This window comes from Salvelinus sp. IW2-2015, unplaced genomic scaffold (assembly GCF_002910315.2).
Source record: "Salvelinus sp. IW2-2015 unplaced genomic scaffold, ASM291031v2 Un_scaffold3373, whole genome shotgun sequence".
NCBI lineage: Eukaryota > Metazoa > Chordata > Actinopteri > Salmoniformes > Salmonidae > Salvelinus > Salvelinus sp. IW2-2015.
In genome coordinates, this window is record NW_019944655.1 from 46,095 (window position 1) to 61,899 (window position 15,805).

Consider the following 15,805-nt stretch of genomic DNA (forward strand, 5'->3'; position numbering starts at 1 on the left):
GTGTTTACACATTCATGTTATAGATTGCATGGTTAAAATATGCTGAAAAATACAGTTATTAACTGTAATTGGAAAACTCCTGTAGAATTACTCCAAACCATTCTGTATTATGTTATTTACAGTAATTAGCTCATGCCTACTGTAGATTTGTATTTTAAGTTAGTACACACAACACCAGCTTATTTAATTCCCATTTATCCCATCTGTTTAACCCACAAGGTAACAGCCCGGTTTCCTCTCTGTTTAACCCACAAGTAACAGCCCTGGTTCTCTGGTTTACCCACAGAGTAACAAGCCCCACTGGTTCTCTCTTTTACCCACAGAGTAACAGCCCTGGTTCTCTCTGCTTTTTACCCACAGAGTAACGAGCCCTGGTCTCTCTCTGGTCACTCCACAGAGTAACAGCCCTGGTTCTCTCTGTTTACCCACAGAGTAACAGCCCTGGTTCTCTCTGTTTACCCACAGAGCTAAACAGCCCTGGTTCTCTCTGTTTACCCACAGAGTAACAGCCCTGGTTCTCCTACCACAGAGTATACACCTTTCTCGTGTGTTACCCACAGAGTAACAGCCCGTTGCTCTCTGTTACCCACAGAGTAACAGCCCTGGTCTCTCTCTGTTTACCCACAAAGCAGAGAACAGCCCTGTCTCTCGTTACCCACAGAGAACAGCCCTTCTCTTCTTACCCACAGAGTAGACAGCCCTGGTCTCTCTGTTTACCCACAGAGGAATCAGCCCTGTGCTCTCTGTTTCCACAGAGACACCCTGTCTCCTCTGTTTACCCACAGAGGAACAGCCCTGGTGCTCTCTGTTTCCCACAGAGAACAGCCCTGGTGTTCTCTATTTACCCACAGAGAAACAGCCCCTGGTGTCTCTTTTACCCACAGAGAACAGCCCCTGATTCTCTGTCTCTTATTTATCCACAGAGTAACAGCCCTGGTGTTCTCTATTCACCCACAGAGGAACAGCCCTGGTGTTCTCTATTCACCCACAGAGGAACAGCCTGGTCTTCTCTATTCACCCACAGAGTGAACAGTCCTGGTTCCTCTGTACCACAGAGTAAACAGTCCCTTTCTCTCTGTTTTACCACAGAGGTAACAGCCCTGGTTTCTCTCGTTTACCCACAGAGGAACAGCCCTGGTTCTCTCTGTTTACCCACAGAGTAACAGCCCTGGTTCTCTCTGTTTACCCACAGAGAACAGCCCTGGTTCTCTCTGTTTACCCACAGAGGAACAAGCCCTGGTTCTCTCTGTTACCCACAGAGTAACAGCCCTGGTTCCTCTGTTACCCACAGTGCATAACGCCACTGTCTCTCTGTTTACCCACAGAGTAACAGCCCTCGTGTCTCTCTGTTTACCCACAGAGGTAACAGCCCCTGCCGTTCTCTCTGTACCCACAGAGTAACAGCCCTGTTCTCTCTGTCTACCCAAGTAGAACAGCCCTGTTCTCTCTTTTCCCACAAGTAACAGCCCTGGTTCTCATCTGTTTACCACAGAGTAACCCCTGTTCTCTCTTGTTTACCCACAGAGAACAGCCCTGGTTCTCTCGTTTACCCTACAGTATAAACAGCCCTGGTTCTCTCTGTTTTACCTACAGATAACAGCCCTCTTTCTCTCTATTCACCCACAGAGGAACAGCCCTGGTTCTCTTCTATTTACCCACAGAGTAACAGCCCTGGTGTTCTCGTCTCATTCTAGTCTTTTTTCTATGCTTGTCCTGGGTTGAAAGAGCTGACAATCAGGACCCGAGGAGGTTTGTTACGGAGCCCCATGAGGAACACATGATGTTGACTTCTCTGTCCTGACCAAACTGTCCCGTTGTGCGTTTCACCGCCTCTGAACCACCTACCCCGAATAGAGTTGCCCCTGATCATAGAATCTAGGATGTTACAAGATCGCAATTTGATCTCAATCCCCTCATTTGTTCTCACACCCCCCCCACCCCCACCCCCAAAACAACCAAAACACAATATAGTTTTAAATTAGAGTTGTAATGATGCTCTTATTTGGTTATTTAGTAACTGTTGTTACTTCTATTGTCAATTATGTTGTTAATTTGTAGTTAATGTTGTCAGCTATTTGAATACATGTATTTTATGTACACATGTATATATTTCTTTGTATTTAGATTGAGGTAGAATTTCACTGTAAATATTCAGCATTGTAATGGCACCAGAGGTGTACAATATATTACAGCATCTCTGCTGTGAAGCAAGATGACAGTATTAAGCTGGCAACTCTGGTGCCGGTATAAWGCTGGTAYMTTTACAGGGAAAAGTTTTACAACAATACACAACATGGTCCTTTTCCTTCCATATAATCAGTTAGCAGTTTAAAGCTTCACAACATTCATTTCACAAATAAAATCTACTGTACTTATCRTCGCATGAATAAACTGGGCATAAAGCAGCAGATGTAGTCAACTCAATAAGATAATTAATTTCAAAAAGATGTTCAACCACCACCAAACTGCTGGGAAAGGTAGTTMGCTACATCCAATGACTCTCCAACACGGCATAAAAGCAATCAATCAGTTATTACTAGAGAAAAAATATTTGAAGTCAAACTTTTTCAACCACAAAATCCACCATATGAGCAACAACAGCGAAGACGACAAACATAGAGATGAACACCAAAAGGGATCCGAACACCTTGGCTGCATTTCCTGACATCGTTACGGACACAAATTCCACACAAGGAAGGACAACATAAGTAAGGACAGAAATAAAGCAACAAAAGGCTATAATGCCAAAAAGTAWACCCTCCCAGGGACCAGTGGTCAGAGAAGACTTGAGCTTCCTCTCCGTCTTTCTGGCAGCCAGGCTTTYCTTCATAAACGACTTTGATGTTTTGACATTCTTCTTCTTGTTGGTTTCCCACATATTCACACCCTCATTCCTCTTCAACTCTCTGAGATCCACTCTCCTCTGTCTCACTTCATCTGCCATGTCCCTTAGTATTCTGTTGACTCTGAAATTCTCCGTCGTGATTGGATCCCCGCACACTGGACAGATAACGCAACCAGCGTCCATATTGTTCTGGAGGCATCGTCTACAGAAGGTGTGCTGGCAGCTCAGTGATATACGTTCGGTGAAGACTTCGGTACAGATGGAACAGATGAAGAGGTCCTTTAGATCAGAGAAGACTGAGGCCATGTTTCTTTGTGTTTCTCAGAAGCCTCGGTTACACCTTTCATTAAAAAAAAGATCCGTTATAGATCTGGGTCTTCTTCATTGAAAGCAAGTCTGAGAAGCGGTAGATCTACTATTACTATGCGTCTCTGCGTCTTTTACTTTCGGTTTTGTACACCAGCTTCAAACATCTGAAACCACAATATTTGTGGTTATTTAAAATAGATTTCACAGCGGTTTAGATTGTACAATGTTTCTCTACACTCAGAGTGCTTGTTTTGTCACATAAACTGAAATTAGGCGAACTATTAACATTATTGCAACTAAGAAACGCATACTGTACCTTTAACATGTTGTTGTCGTCCGATCCAGATCTGGTCGATATTTGTTCCGTCTACACCTTTGAGGTATAATACAAACTGGAGACTGCTTCCTAGATGTCCGACCGTTGTTTACAAGGAAATCTACTCACGTTCACGTGGAGAAGTAGGGAGCAGCAGCTCGATACGGAGACCGGACTATGGTCAAGTGGGTGTGTCGAAAGGAAAGTACTGGGCGTGTGGACTGGGTTTGGTTTCGGGATCATGATAAAGGGAGCAGCAGCTCGACACGGACACCGGACTATGGTCAAGTGGGTGTGTCGAAAGGAAAGTACTGGGCGTGTGGACTGGGTTTGGTTTCGGGATCATGATAATAAATACAAAACCCATGGTTTTCGATTCAAGGTTTTCGATTATTTGGGTTGAATTCTGTAACGACAGTGAGCGTGTGGAAAGACTCAGTGCTATCAGGGTTCCTTGGCACGTCCCAACATTAAAATGAACCATTTCAAATGTAAACTACAATGGGGTAGGGCCATCCCAATCATTTTGGATAGCATGGACCATGTGGAAATGGAGTGGGTGTGGGAAAGCGCTCTGCTATAGGTCGTGCTGAGCAATTAGTGCTTTTTTGAGGTCAGTTTGAGTTTCGGTTAATTATTTATATTCTTATTTCGCGTTTTCGGTTTCGGTTTTGATTATTTGAGTCGAATGTTGTAACACAGAATAAAACAATGAATACAAGTCCCATGATGGCAGTGACTGCCGATGACTGCTTATTACCCATAATTTATTTACATTACTTTACTTTAATAATATTTCAGTTGCGTATATTATTTGTTTTATTTGATGACTTTAGTATTTCATTCCAAGTCATTATCTCATCTCTGTAGAGCTGCTGTTCATGATGTCTGACAAAAATCTCTATTTTAGTAGTTCTTCAAAGTAAATAAGAAAATAAGGCATCATTTTATGACTGCTGAATATCAACTATCAATCACTTTGATCAGGTATTTTCCAGGTAGAGATGAATCACGAAGCAACAGCTGCTCACTATATCCACTCACGATTGCGCATTCTTGTCTCTTCACGAGCAGGCCTAAAAAGAAATGCAGACTGGACAAGTAGATACGCAATGGATTATGGTCATTGTAGTTAATTACCACGTTTTATCCACTAAACTGAAGATTATTGGCCTGTAGGAAACTACAAGTTCCTACTACATCACACATCTAGAGAAACGGAGTTCACAGAAGAAGAAGAAAGAAAATGGAAATCAAGTTGTTCAAAAACCTGAAAAAAATAACTGAAATTCCAGTTGACATCTCAGCAGTAGGTTAGGTTAGGTTAGGCTAGGTTAGGCTAGGTTAGGTTAGGCTAGGTTAGGCTAGGTTATGTTAGGCTAGGCTAGGCTAGGCTAGGTTAGACCGGAGATGAGCAACTTTGATAGGGGCCACAAAAAATCAGATCTCATCTGGAAGGGCCGCAGTTGCTAACGTGTTTGCATTCCCACACCGAGGTGCCATCTACTGTAGATGGTTCTCAATGTAATTTATATATTGTCCCGCCCAGCCATAGATCCATTAACAAGCATTTAGCTACACCTGCAATCACATCTGCTAAATATGTTTATGTGACCAATCACATCTGCTAAATATGTGTATGTGACCAATCACATCTGTTAAATAGAGATTAGGTGGCTTTATCCACTCTTATTCTTCCTTTCTGTTTAGCTGTTGTTTACAGCTTGACGTTTCACTTTCCTCTCTCTCTCTCTCTCTCTCTCTCTCTCTCATCTGGTGCTTGTCTCCTCTCTCTCTCTCCTCGTCTGGTGCTTGTCCTCCCTCTCTCTCTCTCTCTCTCTGGTGCTTGTCCTCCTCTCTCTCTCCGTCTCTGGTGCTTTCTCCTCTCTCTGTCTTCCTCGTCTGTGCTTGTCCTCTCTCTCTGTGTTCCCATTGGTGCTTGTCCTCCTCTCTCTCTTCCTCATTCTGGTGCTTTTCCTCTCTCTCTCTGTCTCCTCATCTGGTGCTTGTCTCCTCTCTCTGTTCCTCGTCTGGTGCTTGTCCTCCTCTCTCTGTCTCTTGTTCTGGTGCTTGTCCTCCTCTCTCTCTCTCCTCGTCTGGTGCTTGTCCTCCTCTTCTCTGTCTCCTTCATCTGGTTGCTTGTCCTCCTCCTCTCTGTCCTCCTCATCTGTGTGCGTTGTCCTCCTCTTCTCTCTCTCCTCGTCTGGTGCTTGTCTCCTCAGTACCTTGTTTCTGGTGTTCGTTAGTGCCAGCCGGTTGAAGTCAATGTTGAAAGCTACGATGTGCCAGACGCCATGCCGGTGATCAGAGTCCTGCAGACAGACAGAGACCACTAGTCAACACCATAATATAGTTAGCAGATGCTTTAATCCAAAGTGACTTCCGGTCATGCGTGCATACATTTTACATATGGTGGTCCTGGAATCTAATCCACTATCCTGGGCTGCAACACGCCAACTGAGCACAGAGGACCCATAAATATACATAGGGAGAGAACCACGACAGACCAGCATGACCCGGTCAGTCTGGTCAGAAACGACTGCGTCCAAACAGAGGACACAAAGGCAGCCTGATAACCTCCCGTTCCTACCACCTCTGGTCGTGAGACAGGTCCATGGCACGGATACCAGCGTCACAGGCCTGGGTAGATGTAGAGCGTTTGAAGTCACAGGCCTGCCACACCTCCACCACCCCCGTTGTCTCCTCCTGTCACCAGGTTCTGACCGTCCTACTCAACAGGACGCCTGGAGGGAGGGAGGGAAGGAGGAAGGGAGAGAGAGAGGGGGGGGAAGGCAGGAAGGAGAGAGAGAGAGCGAGAGGAGAGAGAGGAGAAGAGAAGGGAGGTAGGAGAGAGAGAGAGAGAGACGAGAGAGAGAGAGAGAGAGAGGAGATGAGAGAGAAGATAGAAGAGAGAATAAGAAAGTTATGAACCCACAAGAAAAACAGCAGACGTGGATTAGTTTGTACGTGTGTGTGTTGTGTGTGTGTGTGTGTGTGTGTGTGTGTGTGTGTGTGTGGTGTAGTGTGCTGTTGTGTGTGTGTGTGTGTGTGTGTGTGTGTGTGTGTGTGTGTGTGTGTGTGTGTGGTGTTGGGTGTGTGTGTGTGTGTTGTGTGTTGTGTGTGTGTCCCGCTCGCTTGCGTGTGCAGGTACGGTGGGTATAATATGGATTCCTTATAGCAAGATTATCTACTGTTACCAGTCAAACAAGTTAGAAGCAACCTACTCATACAAGGGTTTTTCTTAATTAAAAATAAAATAAAACTACATTGTAGGGCGAATCAAGTAGTTGAAGACGTCAAACTTATTAAAAACACATTGATGAATCATGTAGTAACCAAAAAAAGTGTTAAACAATGCAAAATATATTTTAGTATTCTTCAAAGTAAGCCACACTTTGCCTTGATTACAGCTTTGACACCTCTTGGCATTCTCTCAACCAGCTTACCTGAATGCTTTTCGCAAAGTCCTTGAAGATTTCCACATATGCTGGCACTTGTTGGCTGTCTTTTCCTTCACTCTGCGGTCCACTCCATCCCAGCCCATCTCAACTGGGTTGAGGTCGGGTGATTTGTGGTGAGAGAACCTAGTATAGTTAAACTTTTTTGTCAAAAGCACCTTTTCTTTTCCAAAAAGCATAGTCATTGACCTCTTGAGCCAGTCGTTTTATAGATATATAATAAATAATATAATAATAACATAATAATACTGGATAAAACACTGATATTAATATGTAGATGACTGTATAATATAATATTGATAATACTGAATAAAATACTATAATATATAATACTGATATAAATATATATTCAAATTCAAACTTTATTTGTCACATGCGCCGAATACAACAAGTGTTAGACATTTTACCGTGAATTGCTTTACTTACAAGCCTAAACACAGGTTGCAGTTCAAAGAAGAAGAAATATTTACCAAGTAGAACTAAAATAAAGGGTTAATATAAAAAGTAACATACAATAAGAATAATTAATTAAGAGGCTTCAGTATAGGGGGTACCGGTAACAGAGTCAATGTGGAGGCTATAGGTAGTAAGTCTGGGAGGCCTGATATACAGGGTTACGGACGAGCATGTGGAGAGCTTATATACAGCGGTGTTTACGGTACAGAGTCAAATGTGGTGGCTCAATATACAGCAGGTGTTAACGAGTTACAGAGGTTCAATGTGGAGGCTATATACAGGAAGTTACCGGTACAGAGTCATGTGGAGAGCTATATACAGGGTGTTACGGTACAGAGGTCAAATGTGGAGGCTATATAAGGGTTTACGTTACAGAGTCAATGTTGGAGGGGCTATAACAGGTGTTACGGCTACAGGAGTCAATGAGGTGGAGGCTTATACAGGGGTATTTACGGCTTACAGAGTCAAATGTGGAGGCTATATACAGGGCTAATGTCCGGTCTTAACAGAGTCAATGTGGAGGCTATATACAGGGTGTTACGGTGACAGAGGTCATGTGGAGGCTAATATACAGCGGGTTTACGGGATCAGAGTCAACTGTGGGGCTATATAACAGCGGTGTTACGGTTACAGAGTTCAATTGTTGGGGCTATATACAGCGGCGTTATTACGGTTTACAGAGGTCAATGTGGAGGGCTATATACAGGGCCATTCGGGTACCTGTACAAGTTCAATGTGAGGCTATATAACAGGGCTAGGTACCGGATAAGAGTCAATGTGGGGCTATATACGGGTATTACGTCGAGTCAATGTGGAGCTATATACAGGGTTGTACCGGTACAAGAGTTCAATGTGAAGGTCTATAATACAGGGGATCGGTACCGTACAGAGTCAATGTGGAGGCTATATAACGGGTATTACGGTATCAGAGTCAATGTGGAGGGCTAGTATACAGTGTTGTACCGATACAGAGTCAATGTGAAGGCTATTACTTACAGGGTTGTCCGGTACGAGTCAATGTGAGGCTTATTAATATACAGGGGTCCGTACAGAAGTCAATGTGAAGGCTATAATATACAGGGCCGACGAGCCGGCGTACCGGTACAGCTGTCAATTGGTGAAGGCTATATACAGGGGCAATACCGGTACAGAGTTCGTGTGGAGGCTATATACAGGGAGACGTGGTACCGGATACAGAGTCAATGTGAAGGGCCTTATATCAGGATTGGTCCGGTAACAGAGCTCAATGTGAAGGCCTATTATATACAGGGAGGTACCGGTCAGAGTCATGTGGAGGCTATATCAGGGGCTTACCCGGTACAGAGTCAGTGTGGAGGCTATATACAGGCGGAGCGGGGTACCAGTTTACAGAGTCAATGGGAGGCTATATTACAGGGGTACCGGTACAGTGTCAATGAGGCTCGTATACCAGGGGCTACCGTAGCAGAGTCAGGTGGAGGCTACTATACAGGGGGTACCGGTACAGATCGTGTGGAGGCTAATATACAGGGGGTACGGTACAGGAGTCAATGTGGAGAGCTATATAAGGGTACCGGTACAGAGTCAGTGTTGGGGTATATTACAGGGTTAGCGGGTACCGCGTACAGAGTCAGTGTAGGAGGCTATTAACAGGGGTACGGTACAGAGTCAATGTGGAGGCTATATACAGGGGGTCCGGTTTACAGAGGTCAAGTGTGGAGGTAATATACAGGGCGGGTCCGCGTACAGAAGTCAGTGTGGAGGTATATACAGGGTGGTACCTGGTTACAGAGTCAATTTGGGAGGGTATATACAGGGGGGTACCGGTACAGAGTCAGTGTGTGAGGCTTAATTTACAGGGGAGAGAAGAAGGGGAGGCACTGAGGGGGCAGGGGGTCCGGGCGGGGGGGTTATCGGTACAGAGTCAATGTTGGAGGCTAAGGTATACAGGGACGGTTCTACCGGTACAGAGTTCAGTTGGAGGCTATATTACAGGGCAGTGGTAGGTACAGGTCAATGTGGAGGCTAATATACCAGGGGTACGGTTTACAGAGTCAGTGTGGAGGCTATATACAGGGAGCTGCGGAGAGGGTACGGGTACAGAGTCAGTGTGGGAGGCTATATACAGGGGGTACCGGTACAGGCAATGTGGAAGGCTATTTATACAGGGCGTGGTCCGGTACAGAGTCCAGTGTGGAGGCTATATACATGGGACGGTACCGGTACAGAGTCAGTTGGAGGCTATATACAGGGTGGCGGGGACGCTCGTACCTGTACAGAGTCAATGTGGAGGCTATATACAGGGGGGTACGGTTACAGGTCAGTTGTGGAGGCTATATACAGCGGGGGGTACCCGGTACAGAGTCCCAATGTGAGAGGCTAATTACAGGGGGTACCGGTACAGAGTCAGTGTGCAGGCCTATAATACAGGGTATTTACGTACAAGAAGTCAATGTGGAGGCTATATACAGGGGGGTACCGCGTAAAGGAGTTCAAGTGTGGAGGCTATATACAGGGATTTTTACGGCTAACAGAGTCAATGTGGAGGCTATATACAGGGCGAGAAGGTACGGTTACAGAGTCACGTGTTGGGGCTATCATACAGTGGGCGGGGGAGTTTCGGTTTGTTTTACAGGTCCAAGATTTGTTGGAAGGCTATATACGAGGGGGGTACTTGGTACAGACGTCAAGTGTGGAAGACTATATACAGGGCGGGTGAGGTACGGTACAGAGTCAATGTGGAGACTAATTACAGGGTACCGGTACAGAGTCAATGTGGGGACTTATACAGGGGTCTAATCAACCATCCGCTACTGTCCGACGTCATCCCGCCGACCGCGTCACGGGGTACACGTTTTACAGAGTTCAGTGTGGAGGCTATTATCAGAGGGCGTACCGGTACCGGTTACAGAGGTCAGTTGTTGGAGGCTTATACAGGGTATTAACGGTACAGAGTCAATAGTTGGAGGCTAATATAACAGGGGCAGCCGCCAGGTACCGGTAACAGGAGTCAGTTGAGAGGATATATACAGGTTATTACGTGCTGTAGCAGAGTCTCAATGTGAGGAGGCTACTACTACCAGGGGTCACGGTAACCAGATACAGAGTCAGTGTGGGGCCTATATACAGGCAGGCCGTATCAGGACCGGTACAGAGTCAATGTGGGGCTGTATACAGTCGGCCTACTGGTACAGAGTCAATGTGCTGAGGACTATATACAGGGGGTACCAGGTACAGAGGTCAGTGGGAGGCCTATATAACAGGGTATTTACGGTAAGAGTCATATGTGGAGGCTATATACAGGGAGGGTACCAGTACAGAGTCGAGTGTGGAGGCTATATACAGGGGGTACCGGTACAGAGTCAATGTGGAGACTATATACAGGGGGCGCGGGTACCGCGTACAGAGTCAGTTAGGTGGAGGCTAATATACAGCAGGTATCTACGGTAACAGGAGTCAATGTGAGGCTATATACAGGGGTTTTACCGGGTTACAGAGTCAATGTGGAGGCTAATTACAGGAGCAGTGCGGTTACGGTACAGATTCAAATGTGGAGGGCATATAATACATGGGCGCGATGTACGTACAGAGTCAATGTGGAACTTTGTCTGATGACTCTAAGTGAAGGGGCTAAGAGACAGGAATTAGTCACCACTGCTCGAGCTGACCATGCTGGACCACGTGCGTTCACGTGAGAGGCAATCTCCTTCCATCGCTCAAACTGAAGTCAATGGAATTCTCGTTTTGGAAGTTATTCAACGATGTTATGTTTAAAAATTCTAAGATTGATATCAAGTAATCGCTTTGACATGTTTCTACTGATGTAACGGAACTTTTGGACATTTAGCACAGTCTTTATAGTGGACGCGCTTTTGTGCTTTGGATTTTGTTACCAACGCGCTAACCAAGTAGCTATTTGGACCATAATAAACGGACATTATCGACAAATCAAGCATTTTATTGGGATGGGATTTCTAGGACTTGCATTCTGCATGGATGTTCATCAAAGGTAAGGAAACATTTCATCATGTATTTTTTCTGGTTTCTGTTTGACTCCAACATGGCGGCTAATCTGACATTGTTCTGAGTCTCCGTCTCAAGGAATTATTGCAATGGTTTGCTTTTTCCGTAAAGTTTTTTTTGAAAATCTGACACAGCGGTGCATTAAGGGAGAGGATATATCTATAAATTCACATGTGTATAACTTGTATTATCATCTACATTTAATGATTGAGCTATTTCTGTTTGAATCGATTGGCTATCACTATCAACTTGACTGTTTTTGGAACTAGTGAATGTAACGCGTCAATGTAAACAGTCAGATTTTTTTGTTATAAATATGACACTTTATCAAACAAAACATGCATGTATTGTGTACTTGAAGTCCTATGAGTGTCATTTGATGAAGATAATCTCAAGTGTAGTGATTAATATATATCTATATTTCTGTTTTTGTGACTGCTATCCTTCGCTGGAAAAATCTGGCTGTGCTTATTGTGGTTTTGTGGTGAACCAACCAATCCGTTTGTAGTGCTTCGCTGAAAAGCATATTTGAAATTGGGACACTTTTGGTGGGAATTAAACAAGACACGATTGATCCGTTTACAAATGGCTATAAGATACATCGTATGTTTGAGGCCTTTTAGATTATATGAGATTTCTGTTTGTTTGAATTTTGGCTGCCCCTGCCAACTTTCATCTGGCTGTTGTCATATCTCGATCCCGTACGGTGGACATTGCAGCCATAAGAAGAAGTACTTAACTTGCGCTTTTCAAAGATTTAGAAGGCGGGCAGGAAATCGGATATAGGTCTAATGACAGTTTGGGGTCTTAGAGTTTCTCCCAACTGTTGAAAAGGGGGCAGCTTTTCAATCCTTTGTTTGATCGTCAGCGATACGAAGAGAGGCTTGAACAGGCTAATAATAGGACTGGTGGCAACTATTTCTGCGATAATTTTTAGAAACAGAGGGTCCAGATTGTTCTAGCCCAGCTGATTGTTAGGGATCCAAGAATTTTTGCAGCTCTTTTCAGAACATCAGCTGTCTGGATTTGGGAAGAGAAGCGGGGGGGGGGTGGGCTTGGCAAGTTAGCTGCAGGGGGTGCAGAGCTTTTGGCCGAGGGTCAGGGAGTAGCCAGGTGGAAAGCTATGGCCAGCCGTAGAAGAAATTGCTTATTTAAATTCTCGGATATTTGTGGATTTATTTGGTAGGTGACAGTGTTTCCTATCCTCAGTGCAGTAGGCGCTGGGCAGGAGGTGCTCTTATTCTTCCATGGACTTTACAGTGCCCCAAAACCTTTTGGAATTAGTGCTACACGATGCAAATTTCTGTTTTTGAAAAAGCTAGCCTTTGCTTTCCTTAACTGACTGTGATATTGGTTTCCTGACTTACTGAAAAAGTTGGATATCACGGGGCTATTCGATGGCAGAACACCACAGGATGTTTTTGATATCTCCTCTACTTACAACCTGACCCAACTCCAAAGGACCATATTCACCTCCACCCCTACCTGACACCCCTAGACCCACTCAAGGACCATCATCACCTCACCCCTACCTGACACCATAGACCCACTCCAGGACCATATCACTCCACCTGACCTGACACCCTAGACCCACTCCAAGGGACCATATTCACCTCCCAACCCTACCTGACACCCTAGACCCACTCCAAGGACCATGATCACCCTCACCTTTACCTGACACCCTAGACCCACTCAGAAGGACCATATCACCTCCACCCTACCTGACACCTGGACCCACTACCAAGGACCATATCACCTCCACCCTAACCCTGACACCCGATAGACCCATCCAAGGACCTCATCACCTCACCCTACCTGACACCCTGGACCCACCCAAGGGGAGCCATATCACCTCCACACCTACCTGACACCCTAGATCCACTCCAAGGACCAATATCACCTCCACCCTACCTGACACCCTGACCCACTCCAAGGACCATATCCCCCACCTACCTGCACCCTAGACCCACTTCCAATTTGCTTACCGACCCAGATAGGTCTCAGATGATGCAATCGACATCACACTGCACACTGCCCTAACCATCTGCGGACAGAGGAATACCTATGTGAGAAATTGCTGTTCATGACTTACAGCTCAGCATTTCCAACACCATAGTACCCTTCCAATCATACTTAAGGCTTGAGACCCTCACGTGGGTCTGAACCCCGCCCTCTGCCAATTGGGTCCTGGACCTTCCTTGATGGGCCGCCCCCAGCGTGGTGAAGTAAGGAACAACATCTCCAACCCCGCTGCATCCTCGAAACATCACGCCTCCTCCTACTCCCTGTTCACCATGACTGCAGTGGGTCAAGTTATGCAGATGACACTACAGTGGTCGGCGGTCCCGTTGTGGCTCAGTTGGTATCGAGCATGGCGCTCTGCAACGCCAGGGATTGTGGGTTCATTCGCCCACGGTGACGGGTACCAGGATGAATTTATGTATGAACTTTCCAATTTGTACAGTCATGCTCTGGATTAGAGCGGTCTGCCTAAAATACATAATGTTTAGGCAATTGATATCAACAAGACGTAGACGCCTACAGGAAGAAGGTGAGGGCCCTCGGAGTGGTGTGGGTGTCAGGATAAATAACTCAATGTTAGCAAAACAAAGAAGAAATTGATCGTGGACTTCAGGGACAAACAGTCACGAGGGAGCAGCCCCCTAATCTGCACATCAATGGAACCAGTAGTTGAGAGAAAGCTGGGAAACGCTTTTAGTTCATCGGTGTGCACAATCACACGGACAACTTGAAATTCTGGCCTCACCCACACAGACCAGCGTGGCCGTGAAGGAAGGCGCAACAGTCGCCTCCTTCACCTCAGGAGGCTGAGAAAAAAAAGTAAAAGGCACTTCTACAGATGCCACAAACACGAGAGCTATGCCTGTCGGGCCCTGTATTCACCGGCCTTGGATATGGCAAACTTGTCCGCACCCACAAACCAAGTAAGGCTCTCAGAGGGTTAGGATCGAGGTCTGCAAGGAAACGCATCATCCGGGGCGAAAACTACCTGCCCTCCAGGACACCTACACCACTACCTCCGGATGTCACAAGGATCAAGGCCATAAAGATCATTCAAGGACCACACCACACCGAGCCACGCCTGTTCACCCCGCTATCATCCAGAAGGCATAGGTCAAGATACAGCCGTGGCACTTCAAGATGGACCTGAGAGACTGAAAAACGCTTCTATACTCAGGCCGATCAGACTGATTAAACCAGCCGATCAACCTACACATTGGATGTTGGCCGACTGCCAACATACTGACCTCAACTACCAAGCCACTTTAAAATGGGACTTGAATAAAAAAATGTATCACTCGAGACCACTTTTAAACAATGCCACTTAATATATGTTTACATACCTACATTACTGAATCCCTATCATGCTATACTGTACTATACTGTACTTCTTATACCATATCCTACTGTTGCATTCTTGCCTATGCCGTTCTGTACCATCACTCACTTCAATTATATCTTTATGTTACCATAATTCTTTTATCCCTTTTACACTGTGTGTATATGGTGTAGTTGTGAACTGTTAGGTTGAGTTACTTGTTGGGTATATTTACTGCAATTGTCGGGAACACTAGGAATCACAAGCATTTCGCTTAACTCGCATTAACAATCTGCCTAACTGTGTATGTGACAAATCAACATTAGATTTGATTTACCTACAGAAGTTGATATCATTACCACTTTTAATAAATGGAACACTTAGTCACATTATTTATCGCCACTTTAAGAATGTTTACATAATCTCACATTTACTCATCTCATATGTTAATATACTGTATACTGTATCCTATCACTGTCTATTCTTAACTAATCTAATGTGCAATCTTAGCTGCCCTGTCACTGCTCATCCATATTTTTATTATTTATATATTCTTATCCCATTCTTTTAACTAGATTGTTGTGTATTTTAGGTTTTGTTTGTGAATTATGTTAGATATTACCTGTTGTAGTTACCTGTCTAGATATTACCTAGTTAGATACTGCTGCACGTCAGATCTAGAGCACAAACATTTTCGCCTTACACTCGCAATAAACTCGCTAACATGTGCATGATGACCCAATAACATGTGCATAACCATGTGTATGTGACCAAATAACAATGTGCACCACTGTGTACAATACAATTGTGACCAATAACAATCTGACTAACCATGTGACCAATAAGCTCGCTAACCATTTGGATTCACCATCACATCTGTTAACAGTGTATGTGTGACCAATAACATCGTTCCTACAATCATGTGTAGTGACCAATTACATCTGCTAAACATGTGCTATGTGACACATACAATCTGCGTAAACATGTGTATGTGACCAATACATCGTAAATGTGTATGTGACCATAACACATTCTGCTAAACTATGTGTTGAATTAATATGTTTGACCGATAACATTCG